Source organism: Nycticebus coucang, chromosome 1 (genome assembly GCF_027406575.1).
Source record: "Nycticebus coucang isolate mNycCou1 chromosome 1, mNycCou1.pri, whole genome shotgun sequence".
Lineage (NCBI taxonomy): Eukaryota > Metazoa > Chordata > Mammalia > Primates > Lorisidae > Nycticebus > Nycticebus coucang.
In genome coordinates, this window is record NC_069780.1 from 133,721,532 (window position 1) to 133,745,172 (window position 23,641).

The window sequence follows — 23,641 nt, forward strand, 5'->3', positions numbered from 1 at the left end:
CAATTTTCTTAAGTGCTCTGATCATGAAGGGATGCTGGATATTATCAAAAGGTTTTTCTGCATCAATTGAAAGAATCATATGGTCTTTAGTTTTAAGTTTGTTTATGTGTTGAATTACATTTATAGATTTATGTATATTGAACCAGCCTTGAAACCCTGGGATAAATCCGACATGGTCATGGTGTATAATTTTTTTGATGTGTTGTTGAATTCTGTTTGTTAGGATCTTATTGAGTATTTTAGCATCTATATTCATTAGTGATATTGGTCTATAATTTTCTTTTCTTGTTGGGTCTTTCCCTGGTTTGGGGATCAAGGTGATGTTTGCTTCGTAGAATGTGCTGGGTAATATTCCTTCTTTTTCTATATTTTGGAAGAGGTTTAGTAGTATAGGTACTAGTTCTTCTTTAAATGTTTGGTAGAATTCTGACGTAAAGCCATCTGGTCCTGGGCTTTTCTTTTTAGGGAGATTTTGTATAGTTGATGCTATTTGAGAACTTGATATAGGCCTGTTCAACATTTCCACTTCATTCTGGCTAAGTCTTGGTAGGTGGCGTGCTTCCAGGTATTGGTCAATTTCTTTCAGATTTTCATATTTCTGAGAGTAGAGTTTCTTGTAGTATTCGTTAAGGATTTTTTGAATTTGTAAGGGGTCTGTTCTTATTTCATCATTACCATTTCTGATTGATGAAATTAGAGATTTTACTCTTTTTTTCCTGGTTAGATTGGCCAAAGGTTTATCTATTTTATTGATCTTTTCAAAAAACCAGCTTTTGGATTTATTGATCTGTTGTATAATTCTTTTGTTTTCAATTTCATTTAGCTCTGTTCTGATTTTGGTTATTTCTTTTCTTCTGCTGGGTTTGGGGTTGGAGTGTTCTTCCTTCTCCAGTTGCTTGACTACTAGATATTTTTATTATATTTTATAAAATTTTTAAGATGCGGGCTGATGTTACATTTTTTGGAAAAATCCAGTGAAACCAAAGTCTAAGCTGTTGTTGGTTGTTTGGGGGGAGAGGGGTTTAAGGAACATTTTAATCTTTTCCATAAATTTTGTATACATACGTAATTTACCATCTTTACCAATTTTAAGTATACTGTTTGGTAGTAATAAATACATTTATATTCTTTTTCCCTCCTTTGTTTCCCTGTTTCCCCTTCCCCTTCCTGATCTCTGGTAATCTATTCTCTCTCTTCATCCCCCACTATATAAACATGTAATACTTGTTTTTCTGTGCTTGGCTTATTTCACTTAACATAACTTCCGATTCTATCCATTTTGCTGCAAATGACAGGATTTCATGTTTTCGTGTTTTTTATGGCTGAGTAATATTCCATTGTTTATCTACCACTTTTTAAAATCCATTTGTCTATTGATGGATACTTAGGTTGATTCCATATTTTGGCTATTGTGAACAGTACTGCGATAAACATGGGAGTGCAGATATCTCTTTGATATATTGATTTCCTTTTTAGGGGATATTTATCCACTAGTGGATTACTAGATTATATAAAAGTTCTATTTTTAGTTTTTTTAGGAACTTCCATATTATTCTCTATAGTAGCTATACTAATAATTTATATTCATCCCTTTCAACAGGGTATGAGGGTTCCCTTTTCTCTACATCCTCACTAGTATCTGATTTTTTTTTGTTGTTGTTGTTTGTTTTTTTGATACAAGCCATTTTAACTGGGGAAAGATGGTATCTCATTTTGATGTTGATTTGCATTTGTCTGATGATTAGTGATGTTGAGCTTTTATTTATGTATCTGATGACCATTTATTGTCTTCTTTTGAGAAATGTCTATTCAGATCCTTTGCCCCTTTGATAATCAGATTATTGTTTAGTTGAGCTATTGAGTTACATAAGCTTCTTATGTAATCTGGTTATCTATTATCAGCTAGATAATTTTCAAATATGTTCTATCATTCTGTGGGTTGTCTTTTCACTGTGTTGACTGTTTCCTTTGCTGTACAGAAGCTTTGTAGCTTAATGTAATCCCAATTGTCTATTTTTGCTTTGGTTGTCTGTGCTTTTGATGTCTTAAACACAATTTTTTGCCCAGACCAGTGTCTTGGAGCATTTCACCCAAAGTTTTCTTCTAGTAGTTTCAGGGCTTACATTCAAGTTTTTAATCCAATTTTACTTTGATTTGTGTGTATATGGACCCCTCCATATGGTAGAGAATCCAGTTTCATTCTTCTGAACGTAAGATATCCAATTTCTCTAGCGCCATTTACTAGAGAGATGGCCCTTTACCCCTTGTAAGTTATTGGTACCTTTGTTGAAGATGAATTGGTTCTAAATATGTGGATTTATATCTTGATTCTCTATTCTTTTCCATTGATCTCTGTGTCTGTTTTTAATGTCAGTACCATGCTGTTTGATTACTATAGCAGGTAGTATGATGTCTCCCCCTATGTTCTTTTTGTTCAGGAACACTCTGGCTAGTGGGAATCTTCTGTTGTTCCACATAAATTTTAGGATAATTTTTTTTCTATTTCTGTGAAGAATGTCATTGGTATTTTGATAGAGATTGCATTGAATTTGTAAATTGCTTTGGATAGTACTGTCATTTTAACAATATTAATTCTTCCAATCCCTGAGCATAGAATATCTTTCCATGATAGAAAATAGAATATACCTTTTATTTTTTTCATCAGAGTTTTCCTTGTATAGATCTTTTACTTCTGTGGTTAAAGTGATTCCTAGGTATTTTATATTTTTTGTAGCAATTATAAGTGGGATTGCTTTCTTGATTTATTTTTCAGATTGTTTGCTATTGATTTTTTTTATGTTGATTTTGAATCACACGACTTTACAGAATTCATTTATCAGTTATCAGCTTTTTGGTGGAATTTTTAGGGTTTTCTAGATATGAGACTATGTCATCTGTGAGCAAGGCCCATTTAACTTCTTTCTTTTCAATTTAGATGCTCTTTATTTCCTCCTAATTGCTCTGGCCATGATTTCTAGTATTGTCTTAAATAATAGAGGTGAAAGTAGGTATCCTGGTTTTCTTCCAATGTTTAGGGACAGGCCTTCAAATTTTCTCCATTCAGTATGAAATTAGCTATGGGTTCATCATAGATGACTTTTATTTTTTGTATTTTGAGATATGTTCCTATACCATACCCATTTTGATTGAGGGTTCTTGTCAGAAAGAGATGTTACATTTTATCAAATGCTTTTTTGGCATATGACATACTTATATACTTTTTGTTCTTGATTCTATTAATGTGGTACATCACATTTGTTGATTTGCATATGTTGAACCATCCTTACATCTGTGAGGTGAATCCCACTTTATCTAGGTGAATGATCTTTTTAATGCGGTGGTTCTCTACCTTCCTAATGCTGCAACCCTTTAATACATTTCCTCATGTCGTGGTGACTCCCAATCATAAAATTATTTTTGTTGCTACTTCATAACTATGATTTTGCTACTGTTATGAATCATAATGTAAATATCTGATATGCAGGACGTATTTTCATTGTTATAAAGTCACTACCCACTGGTTGAGAACCACTGTTTTAATATGTTTGTTAGTATTTTGTTGAGGATTTTTCCATATATGGAACAACATTCCATATATGTTCCTCAGTGATACCGGCCTGTAGTTTTCTTTTTATGTTGTATCCTTGTCTGGTTTGGGGATCAGGGTAATGCTGGCCTTGTAGAATGAGTTTGGAAGCGTTCTTTCCTTTTTAATTTTTTGAAAAGCGTTTGAGTAGGATTGGTGTTAGTTCTTTTTTAAAATGTTTGGTAGAATTCAGCAGTAAATTCATGAGGCCCTAGGCTTTTCTTTGATGGGAAACTTTTTATCATGACTTTCACCTCATTATTCATTATTGGTTTGTTGAAGTTTTATTTCTTCAGTGTTCAATCTTGGTAGATTGTATGTATCCAGGAACTAATCCATTCTTCTGAGTTTTCCAATTTGTTGGTGTGTAGTTGTTGATAATAATCTCCGATAATTCTTTGTCTCATAGGTTTGAGTTGTTATATCTTCTTTTTCATTTCTGATTTTATTTATTTGGGTCTTTTTTGTTCTTAATCTGGCTAAAGGTTTATCAGTTTTGTTTATCCTTTCAAAAGAACAGATTGTTGGTCTTCTGTGTTTTTTTAAGTCTCAATTTATTTCTGCTCTGATTATTATTCTTATTTTGACACCCTGGTTAGAGTGCCATGGCATCATAGCTCAAAGCAACCTCAAACTCTTGGGCTCAAGTAATTCTCTTGCCTTAGCCTCTCTAGTAGCTGGGACTACAGGTGCCTGCAACAACACCTGGCTATTTTTAGAGATGGATCTTACTCTTGGTCAGGCTGGCCTTTAACTCCTGAGCTCAGTCAATCCACTTGCCTTGGCTTCCAGAGTGTTAGGATTACATCCATGAGCCACCATTTCCAGCCCTGCTCTGATTATTATTATTTCTGCCCTTCTACTTATTATTATTTTGCCTTTCTGGTTTCTTGAGGTGCATTGTTAGTTTTTTTATTTGAAGTCTTTCTACTTTTTTTGATATCAACATTTACTGCTATAAACTTTACTGTTAGTACTGCTTGTGCCATATCCCAGAGATTTTGGCATGCTGTATTCTCATTTGATCTTTTTCAAGAATTTTTTAAATTTCCTTCTTAATTTTTTCATAAACCCATTGGCTAATGGGTTAATGGTCATTCAATGGTGTGTTAATTTTCATGTGTTTGTGCATTTTCCTAGGTTCTACTTGTTATTGATTTCTAGTTTTATTTCATTGTGGTCAGAGAAAATACTTGATATGATTTCTGTTTTTTTCCATGTACAGAGGCTTGTTCTGTGGCCTAAGATATTCCATATGCTAATAAAAAGAATATGAATTTTGCAGTGGGTGAGATATTCTATAAATGTCAGTTTAATACCACTCTTTCTTTCTTTTCTTTCTTTTATTTTTTTGAGACAGAGTCTCACTCTGACGCCCTGCGTAGAGTGCCGTGGCATTATACCTCACAGCAACCTCAAACTCTTGAGCTCAAGCAATCTTCTTGCCTCAGCCTCCCAAGTAACTGAGACTACAGGCACCGCCACAACAACTGGCTGTTTTTTAGAGACAGGGTCTCCCTCTTGCTCAGGCTGGTCTCAAACTTGTGAACTTAAGCAATCTACTGTTTCTTTGTTGAGTTTTTGTCTGGATGATTACGTCCATTACTGAGAGCAAGGTGTTAAAATCACCCTACTTTGATTGTGTTGACTGTAGACTGTCTCTCCCTTTAGGTCTGTTAATGTTTGCTTTATATGTTTAGGAGCACTGGTGTTTGTTGCACAGATATTTATAATTGTTATACATAGTATCCTCTTGCTGAATTGATCCCTTTATCATTATATAGTGGTTCTCTCTGTTATTTTTTCCAGTCTTTGATTTGTAATCTATTCTATCTGACATAAATACAGCTATACTTGCTCTTTTTTGGTTTCTGGTTGCATGGAATATCTTTTTCCATTCCTTCATTTTCAGTCTATGTGTGTCTTGATAAGTGAAGTAGGTTTTCTTGAAGGCAGTAAATTGGGTTTACTTTCTTTCCCCATTCAACCACTCTATGACTTTTCATTGGGTCATTGAGACCATTTATATTCACTATTACTATTGATAAAAGTAAGGACGTCCTCCTACTGCCATTTCTTTCGCTTTTTTCTGGTGTTTAAAGACTCTTTTCTTCCTTTTTTATTGTCTTCTTTTGTGGTTAAGTGATTATCTCTGACAGTATGTTCTAATTTGTTGTTTTTTATTTTTAGTGAATCTATTATAGGTCTCTGTGCTGTGGTTACCATGAGGCTTACCATAAACATTTTATACATATAGCAAATTGTTTTTAAGAGATGATAACTTACCTTAGATAACAAATAAAAGGATAAAAAGAAACAAAGGCAAAAAATGCACACAAAAAATTCTGCATGTTAACTTCTTCCCCTTGTGTTTTGACTTTTAATTGCCTCAATTTACATATATTCATGTTACCTCTTCTCTTAATAGGTTGGTGTAGGTATTATTGTTCTTTATTTTTCCCTATGGATTCATCTGTTTAATATAGAGAAATAATATTTTGTCAATACTAGGCACCATAAAATGTAAACGCAATTACTGTCGTAAACCTGGATATACCTTCAAGGATTCAAAGTGGCTTTGTTTTAGTTACCCTGTGCACATATAGTGCAGAAAAAGGTCTTCATGTTAGCACTATTTACATAAGAGAAGATCCAAATTTTGAGAGGCAGATAAAATTTGAATTATTCAAACATTCATTAAACTAAGTTTCGTAGTAATATCCAGGTTTATCTTGCTTTCACTAACCACGTTCCCTGTTAAGCACATCATAACAACAGCACAGTGAAGTGAATGATGAAATAAAAGAATTTTGATACACTAGAAAACAGTGCTCAGTGATACATTTACATTCTATTTAAATGATTAAACATTTGATCATACAGTACCTTCCTACAGGATTACTGGCTAATTTGGGGGTGGGGTTTATACCGTTAGAGGTATTACTAACATGATAACTACTTCCCTTATATGCAAACATTAGAGCTTTAATTTTATTGAGAGTAAAACTAATTATGCAAGTTGACTGAGCAGCTTCTCAAATAATGGTCATTTATGAAATCGTGGGAAATATGAGCAAAGCTGCCTTTGACATAAAATGGTTTACCAACTTGCTTTTACCACATCAAATTTAATCAGTACAGACCAACACGGTCAATCAGGTAATTTGTAATATGAACAAATGGGTAAAAAGAAAAAATATATATGTACATGAATAAACAGGGGAACTAGATGCGTTTTAGCAAGGAATGTCAGGTAGTCATTCTGGATGAAACTTGTATCTCAGTTTTCACTTCCACAGTTGTGTGCTCAGAGTCTGACCTGATGAGCTTCCAGACCATCCTGCTGTGGTGGTGGGGGGCTAGCCAAAGCCTGCCGCGGGGTTTGCACTACTGACACTCATGCTGGCCATTTGCTGATTCATCTGTGAAAGGCTCCAATGGGACTGTTGTGCTTGTGGCAGGCCAAACTTACTCTGGGGTATGCCCATTTGTCCCACCATTCCTCCTTGTGGACCAACAACATTCTGAGGAAGTGGCATCACACCAGTCTGTGCATTTCCCATAAACCCATTGGGCATGGGCATGCCTACCATCATGCTTGTACTCTGTCCCATCACATTTCCTATAAGGCCAGGAGCTGCAGGCACAGGCACACCCCTTGATGGGAAACCTTGAAATGCAGTCGGTACTTGTGAGGTAAATGGTGTATTTGTGGGTCCCATTAAAACACCAAGAGTACTTTGCTGTTGAATGGTTCCTGTACCATACAGAGGTAAGATGGAGTCTTTGGAGAGCTGTTTCTTTGCCCCTTCGTCCGATTTTGTAGTTTGCTTGTGAATAGATCTAGATCCCCAGATGTTACTGTAGAAAGCATAGCAGCTGCTATTACAGAGGATGTCCCCTGAGCTGGAGGCATGACAGTTGCAGGTAAGGGATTAGAAATCATCCGTCCAAATTTGTCCAGATCATCATTCAGGGCTGGCACTGTTGTGTTTCCATTGGTCACTGCTGCCTCAGAAGGGCCATCAAGCCCTAAAAGATCAACCTGGGCTCTGCAGCTTTTTTAGGGCTGGTACTTTTTTTAGGCTCCAGTTGCCGATCTTCCTTCTTCTGTAGCTTTTCAGTTATAAGTGGTTTTGCAGGCTTTTCTGGCTCCTTTTCTCTCTTTTTCTCTCTCCCCCCCCTTTTCTTTATTTGTAATAGCTATAACATTTTTATCATAGTATTTCTTCTTTTCATATTTATATCTGATGAAAAATTCCACTGCTTGATCTGTCTGTGGTCTTGGAAAGTTGTCTGGAAGATTCGCTTCATGGAGTAGTCTTGCCTTAGTATTTCCCGTATCTTGCATGCACGGTATCTGTTCTGGTGTCCATTGGTCTAGGTAGACTGATTTGACCTGGATATGTGAACCCCAAGATTTCTATGAATTCCAGCACATCTGATGCAAATAAACACAACGATATTCCAGGAAGCCAATCGGGGACCTTTGGCCTCGCAGTCCGCACAGTACTTGTCCTCCTCCCTCAGCAGCTTGGACAGGATGAGCTGGTGCTGCTCGTTCAGCTTCTGAGACTTTTCCCGCAGGAGCGTGTGGCCATCTCAGCAGCGGGGCCAGGGCGGCGGAGGCCGCGGATGCTGGCGGCAGCTGGGTGAGATGAACGCACCTGGCGCCGCTGGGACCGCGGGCGGACTCAGCCCAGGAAGAGGCGGCCGGGGCGGCAGGTGGAACAGCGGTATTATTATTCTTGATAGATTTGTCTTTCGAGTGTCATACTAGCATGGATAACACACCACAAATAGTAATAGGGTAGTCTGGGTTTGTCTGTGTACTTAATTTTAGCAATGTTTTTTTTTTTTCTTTTAGAGACAGAGTCTTACTTTGTAGCCCTTGGTAGAGAACTGTGGCGTCACAGCTCACAGCAACCTCCAATTCCTGGGCTTAGGCGATTCTCTTGCCTCAGCCTCCCAAGTAGCTGGTACTACAGGCACCCGCCACAACGCCTGGCTATTTTGTTGTTGCAGTTTGGCTGGTTCGAAACCGCCACCCTCAGTATATGGGGCCGGCGCCCTTACCCACTGAGCCACAGGTACTGCCCTACCAATGGGTTTTATACTTCGAGAAGTTTTCTTTTCCACATTAGTATTTTTTTCCTTGAAACCGAAAAATTTCCTTTAGAATTTTTTGTAAAACAAGTCTGGTTGTAGTGAGTTCTCTCAGCTTTTTGTCTTTCTCTGTATTTCACATTTGAATTAAAATTTTGTTGGATACAATATGCTTGGGTGATAATTTTTATTCTTGGAGCACTTTGAATATGTTATTCTACTCCCTTTTGGCTTGTATGGTTTTAGTTGCAAAATTTGTTACCAGGTAAATTGGAGCTCCTTTATTTGTTATTTGCTCCTTATGTCTCACTGCTTTATCCTTGACCTTTGAGAGATTGATTATTAAATGCCCTAACAGTCTTATTTGTTGTTGTTGTTGTTTGGTTTGGTTATTTTTTTTTTTTTTGAGACAGAGTCTTTCTCAAGCTATTGCCCTGGATAGAGTGCTGTAGTTTCACAGCTCATAGCAACCTCAAACTCTTGGGCTTAAGTGATTCTCTTGCCTCAGCCTCCCAAGTATCTGGGACCACAGGCACCCACCATAATGCCCTGCTATTATTTTTTGTTGTAGTTGTTGTTTCAGCTAGCCCTGGCTAGGTTCGAACCCTCCAGCCACAGTGTATGTGGCCAACACCCTGCCCACTGAGCTACGGGCATCATCTCACAGTCTTAATTTGGTTGAATCTGGTGTTGTAAGACCTTCCTACACATGAATGTTTATATCCTTCTTAAGTTTAGAAATGTTTTATGTTAGTTCTTTGAATAAGCTTTCTACTCCTTGTTCTTGCTCAGCTCCTCAAATACCAATAATTCTTAGATTTTGTCTTTTGTGGGAATTATCTACATACTATGGGTGGTCTTTGTTCCTTTTTTTCCTTCTCTAAATTTGTAATTTTGAATAGCCAGTTTTCAACCTCATTGGTTTTGTTTTCTGATTGGATCTCTTTGCAGCCTTTTAGACAGCATCTAAAGAATTCTTCAGTTTAGCAAATGTACTTCTCAGTTTTGAGATTTCCATTTCAACTTTTAAAAATGATTTCAATCTCTGTTAAATGATCTAATAAATTTGTGAATTGCTTTTCTATGTTATCTTGGAGATGACTGAGTTTCCTTAAAACTGCTACCTGGAATTTTTTTATTTTAGCATTTTTTCATTGGTTATGAAATCATAACTGTGAACATTAATGCATTTATGGGGTACAGTGTGCTGATTTGATATACAAATGTGGAATGCTTACATCCAGCTCATTGACATAACCATCTCTTCACCTACTTATTTGTTGTGGAAAGACAATTATACTCCATTCTTAATAGTTACGAGATAGATGTACCATTGCATTATGCACACCATGTGAGGTTCCACCAAATACCCTCCCTCATCCCAGCCTCCCCCACCTTTCTTCTCTCTCTCTGCTTCCCTCCTTCTTTCTGGACTATAGTTATGTTTTACCATTCTGTGAATGTGTAGGTGATTATATATTGATTTCATAGTAGTATTGAATACATTGGATACTTTTTCTTCCATTCTTGAGATACTTTACTAAAAAGAATATGTTCCAGCTCCATCCAGGTAATGTAAAAGATGTGATGTCTCTATCGTTTTATGGCTGCACAGTATTCCATGGGATACATATACCACAATTTGTAATTCATTCATGGGTTGATGGGCATTTGGGTTGCTTCCATGACTTGTCAATTATGAATTGGGCTGCAATAAACATTCTGGTGTAAATGTCGTTGTTGTAAAATGATTTTTGATCATCTGGGTATATACCTAGTAGAGGAATTGTAGGATCAAATGGTAGGTCTACTTTTAGTTCCTTGAGTATTTTCCTAACTTCTTTCCAAAAAGGCCGTATTAGCTTGCATCTGACCAGCAGTGTAGAAGTGTTCCCTTCTCTCCTCATCCACACCAACATCTGTAGTTTTGGGATTTTCTGATGTGGGCTAATCTTACTGGAGTTAGATGATATCTCAAAGTGGTTTTGATTTGCATTTCTCTTGATGATTAAATATGATGAGCATTTTTTCATGTGTTTGTAGGCCATGCACCTGTCTTTTCTTCTTCTTTTTTTTTTTTTGCAGTTTTTGGCCGGGGCTGGGTTTGAACCTACCACCTCCGGTATATGGGGCCAGCGCCCTACTCCTTTGAGCCACAGGTGCTGCTCCATGTACCTGTTTTCTTCAGAGAAGTTTCTGTTCAAGTCTCTTGCCCATATAGAAATGAGGTTATTTGTTCTTATTGATTAGTTTGAGTTCTCTGTGGATTCTAGTTATCAGACCTTTGACAGAAGCGTAACCTGCAAAAATCTTCTCACATTCTGAAGGATGTCTGTTTGCTTTACTTACTGTACTCTTTCTTGGCTGTGCAGAAGCTTTTTAGTTTGATTAGATCCCAGTAATGTATTTTTGGTGTTTTTTCTTTTTTTTTTTTTTTTTGTAGAGACAGAGTCTCACTCTATGGCCCTCGGTAGAATGCCGTGGCCTCACACAGCTCACAGCAACCTCCAACTCCTGGGCTTAAGTGATTCTCCTGCCTCAGCCTCCCGAGTAGCTGGGACTACAGGCGCCCGCCACAACACCCGGCTATTTTTTGGTTGCAGTTTGGCCGGGGTGGGTTTGAACCCGTCACCCTCGGTACATGGGGCTGGCGCCTTACCAACTGAGCCACAGGCGCAGCCCCGTTTTGGTGTTTTTTCAATTGCCAGGGGCGAGCTCCTCATAAAATATTCTCCCTGGCCAATTTCTTCAAGTGTTTCCCCTGTACTCTCTTCTACTATTTTTATAGTTTCATGTCTTAAGTTTAAATCTTTTATCCAGTGAGAATCAATTTTTGTTAATGGCAAGAAATGAGGGTCTAGTTTCACTCTTCTACAGATTGCCAGCTAGTTCACTCATCACCATTTGTTAGGGAATCTTTCCCTCAATGAATGTTTTTGATAGGCTTATAAAAGATCAAATGACAATAAGTGGCTGGGTTCATCTCTTGGTGTTCTGTTCTGTTCCATAAATCTACCTCTCTTTTTTTGTGCCAGTACCAAGCTGTTTTGGTCACCATAGATTTATAGTATAGCCTGAAGTCTGGTAATGTGATACCTCCTGATTTGTTTTTATTTCTGAGTAATATGTTTGCTATTCAAGGTTTCTTCTGATTCCATATAAGTCAAAGTATTATTTTTTTCAAGCTCTTTAAAGCATAACAATGGTGCTTTAATAGGGATTGCATTAAATCTCTAGATTGCTTTGGGTAGTATTGACATTTTAACAATGTCGATTCTTCCCAGCCATGAGCACAGTATGTTTTTTCATTTGTTAACAACTTCAGCTATTTCTTTTCTCAGGGTTTCATAATTCTCTTTATAGAGATCTTTCACATCCTTTGTTAGGTAAATTCCCAGATATTTCATCTTCTTTGGCACTACTGTAAAAGGAATATAGTCCTTGACTATATTTTCAGCTTGACTATTGTTGGCATATTTAAAAGCTACTGATTTGTAAGTATTGATGTTGTATCCTGAGACACTGCCGTATTCTTTGATCACTAGTAAGAATTTTGTAGTTGAGTCCCTGGGGTTTTCCAGGTATACGATCATATCTGCCAAGAGTTAGAGTTGGTTCTCCTCTGGCCCCATTTCGATACCCTTGATCACCTTCTCTTGCCTGATCGTGATGGCTTAAGACTTCCATTACTATGTTGAATGGGAGTGGAAACAATGGGCATCCTTGCCTCGTTCCTGATCTGAGTGGAAATGTTTTCAATTTTACTCCATTCAGTATGATATTGGCTATGGGTTTGCTGTATATGGCCTCTATCAGTTTCAGAAATGACCTTTCTAAGCCTATTTTCTTAAGTGTTCTGATCATGAAAGGGTGCTGGATACTATCAAAAGCTTTTTCTGCATGAATTAGGAGAATAATACAGTCTTTGTTTTTTTATTTTATTTATGTGATATATTGTATTTATGGATTTATGTATGTTGAACCAACCTTATAACCCTGGGATAAAACCAACTTGATCATGGTATACAATTTTTTTGATGTGTTGTTGAATTCTGTTTGCTAGGATCTTACTGAATAGTTTTGCATTGATATTCATTGATGATATTGGTCTATAGTTTTCTTTCTTTGTTGGGTCCTTTCCTGCTTTGGGGATCAGGGTGATATTTGCCTCATAGAATGTGTTGGGAAGTATTCCTTCTTTTTCTCTGTTTTGCAAAAGTTATATTATATAGTTACTAGTTACTATGTTTTGGAAAAGGTTATGTAATTTATTATTAAATCATAGCTGTGTACATTAATGCAATCGTGGGGCACCATACACTGGTTTTATATTCCATTTGACATATTTTCATCACACTGGTTAACATAGCCTTCCTGGCATTTTCTTAGTTATTTTTTGAGACATTTACATTCTACGTTTAGTAAGTTTCACATGTACCCTTGTAAGATGCACAGTAAGTGTGGTCCCACGAATCACCCTCCCTCCGCCCATCCTTCCCCCTTCCCTCTCCCCCTTCCGCATATTCTTAGGTTATAAGTTTCATAGTAGGGCTGAGTACATTGGATACATTTTATTCCATTCTTGAGATACTTTACTAAGAAGAATATGTTCCAGCTCTATCCATGTAAACATGAAAGAGGTAAAGTCTCCATCTTTCTTTAAGGCTACATAATATTCCATGGTGTACATATACCACAATTTATTAATCGGTTTGTGGATCGATGGGCACTTGGGCTTTTTCCATGACTTAGCAATTATTAATTGGGCTGCAATAAACATTCTGGTACAAATATCTTTGTTATAATGTGATTTTTGGTCTTCTGGATATATACCTAGTAGAGGAACTGTAGGATTGAATGGCAAGTCTATTTTTAGATCTCTAAGAGTTCTCCAAACATCTTTCCAAAAGGAATGTATTAATTTTCATTCCCACCAGCAGTGTAGAAGTGTTCCCTTTTCTCCACATCCACGCCAACATCTCTGGCCTTGGAATTTTGTGATATGGGCTAATCTTACTGGAGTTAGATGATATCTCAAAGCAGTTTTGATTTTCATTTCTCTGATGATTAAGGATGATGAGTATTTTTTCATATGTCTGTAGGCCATGCACCTGTCTTCTTCAGAGAAGTTTCTCTTCAAGTCCCTTGCCCAGCCTGAGATGGGATCACTTGTTCTTTCTTGCTAATACCCTGTTTGAGTTCTCTGTGGATTCTGGGTTTTTAAACCTTTGTCAGAGACATAACCTGCAAATATCTTCTCCCATTCTAAGGGTTGTCTGCTTGCTTTACTTACTGTGTTCTTGGCTGTGCAGAAACTTTTTAGTTTGATCAGGACTCAGTAGTGTATTTTTAATGCTGCTTCAATTGCCTGGGGGGTCCTCCTTATAAAATATTCACCAAGGCCGATTTCTTCAAGAGTTTTTCCTGCACTTTCTTCTAGTATTTTTATAGTTTCATGTCTTAAGTTTAAATCTTTAATCCAGCGAGAGTCTATCTTAGTTGATGGTGAAAGGTGTGGGTCCAGTTTCAGTCTTCTACATGTTACCTGGAATTCTTGACCTGAAAATTGCTATCTCTTTGGGATTAGTCACTGGATTTTTGCTTTGTCTTTTTGAGATCATGATTCCCTGTTTGCTGTTGTTTCTTATGGGCATATGTCTTTGCACTAAAGATTATTTATTCCAGTTTTCTCTGTCTGGCTTACATTAGTTTTTATTGAATGTATTTGCTTAGAAAATCTTCTCTGCTAGGTCATTGCCTCCTCTCTTTTTCATCTGTAAATGGTACCTAAGCCCAGTCTCAACATTGGCTATAGTAAATGGAGGGAGCGCTGTCCCAAATGGAGGAGTTCCAAAACTGATTATCTTGACATTGTGGGAAGGCTGACTAGGTGTTTGTGCCAGGGGATCTAGGGACTATGCCTCTTATAGCATTCTGATTTGGTAGCTCCTTTGGCTAAGTTATTGGGCAGGGTTTCTGGGCTGGGGATAGTAGTCCCACCCCCTGACCCCCATTTGTATCTGCCTGTTCTCAGGGATATTTCTCCCTTCAGGCAGTTATGATACTACTGGTGGCTTAAGGCAAGAACAGGTCTCTCATAGGGGAACCCAGGAAGGTGAGGAAGCTGGTTGACCACCTCAGTTTCATTTTTCCACTGTAAAAAACATGAGAGATTATTTTCTGCCCGGTTGGTTCCTGGCAGAATAGGGGGAGGGATATCATGGATGTGGAAGTCTTGTTTTCTTCCATCTCCTTGGAGTTTTTCTTCTTTTCTGTGTCCCTGGGAGCTGTCTGATCCTCATACATGAGCTCTGGATTGTTGGTGGTGAAGATCTCAGTACTGTATATTTGGTTTTGGTGTTTTGCTGTGGAAAGAGAAGCCAGCTTACTTCTACACCATCATTTTAGAACCAGAATTCTCCACAGTCTTTGTTTTATTGATCAATATCTCTTTTTATTTCTTATGTTAAATATACAGCAATTATCACATAACATATATACAATATTACCGCTAACAATGCAAGTATTACTATTAACAGTGAAAAACTAGTAAAGTTTTTTTGGAAGCTCTTTTTATTTTTAGAATATATCCCATTAGGGATGAATAATCAGAATACTGTCTTTCTTAGAGTAGTTTGAGTATCCTTTACTGAAATGCTTGGGACCAATGGTGTTTAGGATTTTGGATTTTTAAAAAATTTTGGATATTTGCATTACACTGTATTCATGCAGGGCTTTTTGACATTTTCAATAATATCTTTACACCACAGAGTAGAGAATAAGCAAAAATAATTAGTAATACAAATAGGTCTTAGTCCCATGTGAGGCATTGTGGGTAACTTGTTCGTGTGTCTGGTCTGCACATGTACCATTGTAGGTGTGCTTGCATGGAGGACTCTGGGCATGTGCATAAAAGCTATATTGTACCTGAAGGAGGCTGGGAGGGTCTTTTTTCCCTTGTGTTTACTAGATAAACTGTATGTGTCGGTGTTCTGACTACAAGCCCTTTACATGACATCAGGTATGGAATTTTCCACTTGTAGCATCATGTCAGTGCTCAAAATTTTTCATATTTTGCAGCATTTTGGATTTTAGATTTGGGGATTAGGAATTCTCAACCTGTACTAGAAAAAATTCACCCCCTGTCCTATTGGGTGATTCTAGAGGAAAGAAAGCACTTGAATGAATAGTATGACCAAAGGTGAAAATTTACAGTAAGGTTTAAATAGAACTGTATTTCCTTAAGGAACCTACTGTTTGAGCTGAATAAATGAGGATTTTGATGCCAGGCACCTAGTGAAATTGCTCTGCTTGTTCTGTTTAAGATCCTATGGTAGCTTTAAAATATGTCCAGAAATTTTTTTAACATTCCTCCTTTCCAAAAGTAAATAGAGGCTGATTCCCCTCCTTAGGAGTATTGGTTGGAGTTTTAGTGACTTGCTTATAATAAATAGGATATGGAGAATTACCAGAATGTGACTTCTAAGGCTAGGTTAATAGGTATTGTAGTTTCGTCCTTGTTTTCTATCTTGGATCATTAGCTCTGAGAGAAGCCGGGCAGCTACTCAAGCAGCTTTATGAAAAGGTCCACATGGCAGTGAGCCTGGCTCTTGCCTATAGCATATTAGTGAGCCATCTTACAAACAGATCATCTAGCCCTAGTCAAGTTTTTAGATGATTGTATTCCCAGCCAACACCTTGACTATAATAACCTCATGAGAGATCTACTCTCCTATGTCACTCTCAAATTCCTGATTCACAGAAACTGTGAGGTTATACATGTTTATTATTGTTTCAAGCCACTAAGCTTTTGGGTAATTTGTTAGTTTGCAATAGATAACCAGTATAGAACCTAAATGTAGGCTTAAAGTGTGGGGGGGAGAAACCTCAATTAAAGTCATTTACTTCTTACTTTTTGGTTAAAAGAGAGTTTTTTTTTCTTTTTTTAAGTTAGAGGCTTTAGAATTTCTAGTAACAGGCCATAGAAGGAATTGGTGAATGTAGATAGTCACAAATCCACAAAACTTTGGACTGCCAAAGTTTTAGCTGTTGGCAAAGTAATAATTTGCTCTCTTGGGATCACCAGCCTGGATTATGCTCCTTACCAGAAGAGTAAGGCTGTCACCTCTGTCTTCTCCCTTCTATTCCTCTTTCTCATGCTTCTTCGTCCTGAATCACTCTCATACTGCATGGTTTATTATATGACACAAAACTTCTGGTGATAAACACCACAACCCTTTTTGGCAACTTTCTTGTAAAACCACTTTTCCTAAAAGAAAGCAATGTATTCTTTATTTTCTTTTCTGAACAAAATGTAGAGACCCAGGTATAAATTCTTTATCTTTTCCTGTATATGCCTTGTTATACAAATTATAGATTTTATTGTGTCTACTGTTGCTCTTAGTTTTCCTATATAGCATTATATTCCCATTGTAAAGTAGCTTCAAAAGCAGAATTATCAGTTGCTGAGTCTTATAATTGTTAAAGCATTTGCATCATATTGTCCCTTGATATGGTATGGCATTTTGGACATTTTGTAGCTTTTCCAATTACATAGTGTCCTCTGTTATGACTCAATATCTTACACTTTCACAGCTGTAATTTTTTGTACCTCTTCCATGATATGGATCATTTGATCATAAGGGTTGAGATGATAAAAACAGTAGGAATGAATAGACAGTAGCATTTGGAGTTACCATAGAGTTTCCAGTGCAGTTTTCTCTAGTAAACCACATTGTTTGTGTTTTTTGTTTATGAAAATTGGTAGGAGTGATAATACTGCCATCATTTCTATCACCTGCGGCACATATGTACATGTGATGATACCATTATTTAAAAATAAAATATGTCTTTGTATAGGCTATACAGAGAGAATCTTTTCTTTTTAGTTGGGTCGGATACTGTGCATCTTTATCTCCCTTCATAAATCAAAGGACCAGGGGTTTATAAGTTTTTCCTATGGCAGAAGACAAAAGTGAAAAACGTATCAAATATTAGTTATAGATCAAATCTCTTACACCATTCTGACCTAACTTCCATTTGTAGGAAATAATGGAATAAGTAATGTCCCCAGAAATAGTCAATGTATCCAGAATGCAGGTTATTCTATAAGAAAAACTGACTTAGACTTTACAAAAAAGTTAAAACTTAAGAAATGAAAAAAATAAAAGTAGTATATAATATATAAACTATGATTTAATACTATTTCATCAAAAAAGATATTGCATGTTTATGGGGTAATTGGGGAAATATGAATATGGACTAGTTACTGAAAGATATTATAGAACTGTAGTTAATAGTCTAAGTTGTGGTAGTGGTATTATGGTTGTGTTAAGAATATGTGCTTAGGATTTTGAAACCAAGAACAAGCCCTCACCAGACACTGTATCTGCTACGTCTGGATATTGGACCTCTCAGCCTCCAGAATTGTGAGCAGGTGAAAAGTGCTTTAAAGAAGCAGTGAGGGCACCCGCGGGACCTCTGGAAGGGCTGCACCATGACCTGCGATCACTCCCCGACCAGACCTCTGGAAGAGCTGGGCCGCAACCCGCAATCAGCGTCTGCCTGGACCTCCAGAAGAAATCTGCCTCGACCTGCGATCAGTGCCCGACGGACCTCCATAAGAGCTGCACCGAGACCTGTGATCGGAGTCTGCAGGACATCCAGAAGAGCTGCTCTGCGACCCGCCACCTGCCATCGGCACCAGCCTGGACCCAGTAAGAGCTGCACTGTGACCCAAGACTGCCACCTTCCTGGATGTCTGAATGAGTGGTGCCGCAACCCGCGATTGGACCCCAGTAAGAGCTACACTGCAACCTGTGACCCGCACCTACCCAGACTTTCCTACAAGTGACGCTACAATCCATGACCGGCGCCTGCAGGGCCTCTGCATGCCGTGACCAGGAACTCCGGGAGCTGCGTCCTCCCTCCTATACCCTCCCTGCCTCCACACCAGCCCACTTGTCTGGCCAAGGACTCTGATAGCCCCGTGCCCTCCGGAGCCCTCCCTGCCTCTGCACGGAGCCCTTCTCCTGGCCAGAGACTGCTGGAGCCTTGGGCCCTCTGTGCCAAAGTCACTGGGTACCAGGCACTCCCAGAACTGTGTGCACCACCCCACCCCACCCCCGCCCTGTTGCTGAATCCGAGTGTGTCACACTCTGGAGCTGCTCCCACAACCAGAACTCCCTGGCTGGGGCAGCCCCAGAGGAGCTACAAAGAGTCACTCTCTACAAAGATCCAGCAACAATAGAGTGATCCCACTGGGATCTAATCTTGGAGAGACACCTCCCCAACTCTGAGGACAGCCAGAGGCAACGGTGAAAAACAATCATGAGGCGAAATCAACAGAAATATTCTGGCAATATGAATAATCAGAGTAGATCAACTCCCCCAAGGAACAATGGGGCAAACATAGCACAAGATCCCATGCACAAACAAATAGCTGAGATGTCAGAAATCGCATTCAGAATCTGATTGCAAATAAGATCGAATTAGAATTCCAAGCAATAACCCAACAGATGTCTCAAGAATTCAATGAATTCAAAGACCAAATGACAAAGATTTTGATACATTGAGACAAGAAGTTGTAGCCCTCAAAGATCTGAGAAACACAGTAGAATCCCTCAGTAACAGAATGTAGGAAGAGGAAGAAAGGATTTCTGACATTGAAGACAAAGCTTTCAGATGCTCTCAAACTCTCAAACAGGAAGAGCAATGGGAGGGCAAAAACAGATCACTCTCTCGAGAGCTCTGGGATAATTCTAAGAAAACTAATATTCGTCTTATAGGGATCCCCAAAAGCAATGAAGTGGCTTCACAAGGCACAGAGTCTCTTCTTCATGAGATTATGAAAGAACTTTCCAGACATGCCAAGAGATTCTGAAATTCAGATAGCAGTTTCAGAAATCCAGCATGACTCAACCCGAATAAGACATCCCCTAGACACATCATAATCAATTTCACTAAAGTTAATATGAAGGAGAAAATTCTGAATGCAGCCAGACGAAAGAAAACCATTACCTACAAGGGGAAGAATATTAGAATAACTGCAGATCTCTCTGCTGAAACCTTTCAAGCTAGAAGAGGATGGTCATCGACTCTTAATCTCCTAAAACAAAATAACTTTCAACCCAGGATCCTGTACCCAGATAAACTGAGTTTCATTTATGATGGAGAAATTAAATACTTTAATGACATTTACATGTTGAAGAAATTTGCCATAACCAAACCAGCTCTCTAGGATATTCTCAGACCTATCCTCCATAAAGACCAGCGTAATCCTCCACCACAAAATTAAACCCACCCAGAAAATTTTGATCAAATTCCAACTTCCATAGTCGCAAAAGGATTAAAAATGTCCACCTAACTCTCAAAAGGCTTATCAATATTCTCAATATGAATGGTTTAAATTGTCCTCTAAAGAGGCACAGGTTGGCTGAATAGATACAAAAACTCAAGCCAGATATCTGCTGCATACAAGAATCTCACTTTACATTAAAAGACAAATGTAGACTCAAGGTGAAGGGATTGTCATCTATACTCCAGGCAAATGGAAAGCAGAAAAAAGCAGGCATTGCAATCCTATTTGCAGTTGTAATAGGCTTTGAACCAATCAAAATAAGGAAGGATAAGGATGGACACTTCATATTTGTTAAAGATAATACTCAATATGATGAGATTTCAATTATTAATATTTATGCACCCAACCAGAACGCACCTCAATTTATAAGAGAAACTCTAACAGATGTGAGCAACTCGATTTCCTCCAGTTCCATAGTAGTTGGAGATTTTAACACCCCTTTAGCAGTGCTGGATAGATCCTCCAAAAAGAAGCTAAGCAAAGAAATTTTAGATTGAAACTTAACCATTCAACATCTGGACTTAACAGACATCTACAGAACATTTCATCCCAACACAACTAAATACATATTCTTCTCATCAGCCCACGGAACATACTCCAAAATCGACCACATCCTAGGCCACAAATCTAACCTCAGCAACTTTAAAAACATAGAAATTATTACTTGCATCTTTTCAGACCTTCTTAGAATAAAAGTTGAACTCTAACAACAGGAATCTGCATACCCATACAAAAACATGGAAGCTAAATAACCTTATGCTGAAGGATAGATGGGTTATAGACGAGATTAAGAAGGAAATCGCCAAATTTTTGGAACACACCAACAATCAAGACACAAATTACCAGAACCTCTGGGATACTGCAAAGGCAGTCCTAAGAGGCAAATTTATAGCACTGCAGGCCTTCCTCAAGAAAATGGAAAGAGAGGAAGTTAATAACTTAATGGGACATCTCAAGCAACTGGAGAAGGAAGAACATTCCAACCCCAAACCCAGCAGAAGAAAAGAAATAACCAAAATCAGAGCAGAATTAAATGAAATTGAAAACAAAAGAATTATATAACAGATCAATAAATCCAAAAGTTGTTTTTTTGAAAAGATCAATAAAATAGATAAACCTTTGGCCAACCTAACCAGGAAAAAAAGAGTAAAATCTCTAATTTCATCAATCAGGAATGGTAAAGATGAAATAACAACAGACCCCTCAGAAATTCAAAAAATCCTTAATGAATATTACAAGAAACTTTACTCTCAGAAATATGAAAATCTGAAACAAATCAACCAGTACCTGGAAGTACACCACCTACCAAGACTTAGCCAGAACAAAGTGAAAATGTTGAACAGGCCTATCTCCAGTTCTGAAATAGCATCAACTATACAAAATCTCCCTAAAAAGAAAAGCCCAGGACTAGATGACTTTATGACCCGGCCCGTGGGTCAGTCGACAGGGATACCTAAGGAGGGGGTGAGAATGGGAAGGAGCAAGGGGCGCGAAGAATGGAGACAAGACAGGAGTCTGATCAAGTCTCGTTTATTACAATGTTGTCTCAGGGTATATAAGGGTGGGTGAAGGATGAGGTTTGCGTCACTGGGTATCCAAGCAACCTGGCCACAGCACCTGGCCACACAGAAAATTCTCACCGGCAAGTTTCCAAGTTTTGCTCACATGATTTATGAGAAGAGGCCTAGCGTTTGCAGGAAAATAGAAACATAAGTCTGTTAGTATGGGAAATGGCACTTGGCCTACAAAATAGATGCTGTGGTGTCAGCCTTCCACAACTTTACATCAGAATTCTACTAAACCTTTAAAGAAGAACTAGTACCTATATTATTAAACCTCTTCCAAAATATAGAAAAAGAAGGAATATTACCCAACATATTCTATGAAGCAAACATCACCTTGGTTCCTAAACCAGGGAAAGACCCAACAATAAAAGAAAATTATAGACCAATATCACTAATGAATATTGATGCAAAAATACTCAGTAAGATTATAACAAACAGAATCCAACAGCACATCAAAAAACTTATACACCATGACCAAGTGGCATTTATCCCAGGGTCTCAAGGCTGGTTCAATATACGGAAATCTATAAATGTAATTCAGCACATAAACTAAAAAATAAGGACCATATAATTCTTTCAATTGATACAGAAAAAGCTTTTGATAATATCCAGCATCCCTTCATGATCAGAACACTTAAGAAAATTGGTATAGAAGGGACATTTCTTAAACTCATAGAGGCCATCTACAGCAAACTCACAGCCAATATCATATTGAATGGAGTTAAATTGAAATCATTTCCACTTAGATCAGGAACCAGGCAAGGTTGTCCATTGTCTCCATTGCTCTTTAACATTGTAATGGAAGTTTTAGCCATTGCAATTAGGAAAGAAAAGGCGATCAAGCGTATCCACATAGGGTCAGAAGAGATCAAACTTTCACTCTTTGCAGATGATATGATTGTATATCTGGAAAACACTAGGGATTCTACTACAAAACTTTTAGAAGTGATCAAGGAATACAGCAATGTCTCAGGCTACAAAATCAACACCCATAAATTTGTAGCCTTTATATATACCAACAATAGCCAAGCCAAGAAAATAGTCAAGGACTTTATTCTTTTCACAGTAGTGCCAGAGAAGATGAAATATTGGGGAGTTTATCTAACAAAGGACGTTAAAGATCTCTATAAAGAGAACTATGAAACTTTAAGAAAAGAAATAGCTGAAGATGTTAACAAATGGAAAAACATACCATGCTCATGGCTGGGAAGAATCAACAATGTTAAAATGTCTATACTACCCAAAGCAATATATAATTTTAATGCAATTCCTATTAAAGCTCCATTGTCATACTTTAAAGATCTTGAAAAAATAATACTTCGTTTTATATGGAATCAGAAAAAACCTCGAATAGCTAAAACATTATTCAGCAATAAAAACACAGCAGGAGGAATCACGCTACCAGACCTGAGACTGTACTATAAATCAATAGTGATCAAAACAGCATGGTACTGGCACAAAAACAGAGAGGTAGATGTATAGAACAAAATAGATAACCAAGAGTTGAACCCTGCTACTTGCCGTTATTTGATCTTTGACAAGCCAATTAAAAACATTCAGTGGGGAAAAGATTCCCTAATATTTAACAAATGGTGCTGGGTGAACTGGCTGGCAATCTGTAAAAGACTGAAACTGGACCCACACCTTTCACCATCACCTATGATAGACTCTCACTGGATAAAAGATTTAAACTTAAGACATGAAACTATAAAAATACCAGAAGAAAGTGCAGGGAAAACTCTAGAAGAAATAGGCCTGGGTGAATATTTTATGAGGAGGACTCCCCAGGCAATTTAAGCAGTATCAAAAATACATTACTGGGACCTGATCAAACTAAAAAGCTTCTGCACAGCCAAGAACATAGTAAGTAAAGCAAGCAGACCACCCTCAGAATGGGAGAAAATATTTGCAGGTTATACCTCCGATAAAGGTTTTAAAAACCAGAATCCACAGAGAACTCAAATATATTAGCAAGAAAAGAACAAGTGATCGCATCTCAGGGTGGGCAAAGGACTTGAAGAGAAA

General features: G+C 37.8%; 1 protein-coding gene and 1 pseudogene across 3 annotated transcripts in view; one reads left to right on the forward strand and one right to left on the reverse strand.

The window, feature by feature from the left end:
• ANKRD31 (ankyrin repeat domain 31) overlaps window positions 1–23,641 on the forward strand; it is a 216,026-nt gene that overhangs the window by 79,106 nt on the left and 113,279 nt on the right. The gene's annotated exons all lie outside the window — the stretch shown is intronic.
• Window positions 6,048–8,187, reverse strand: LOC128589313 (stromal membrane-associated protein 1-like; annotated as a pseudogene). Its single transcript, XR_008380913.1, has one exon. The product of XR_008380913.1 is annotated as a stromal membrane-associated protein 1-like (transcript).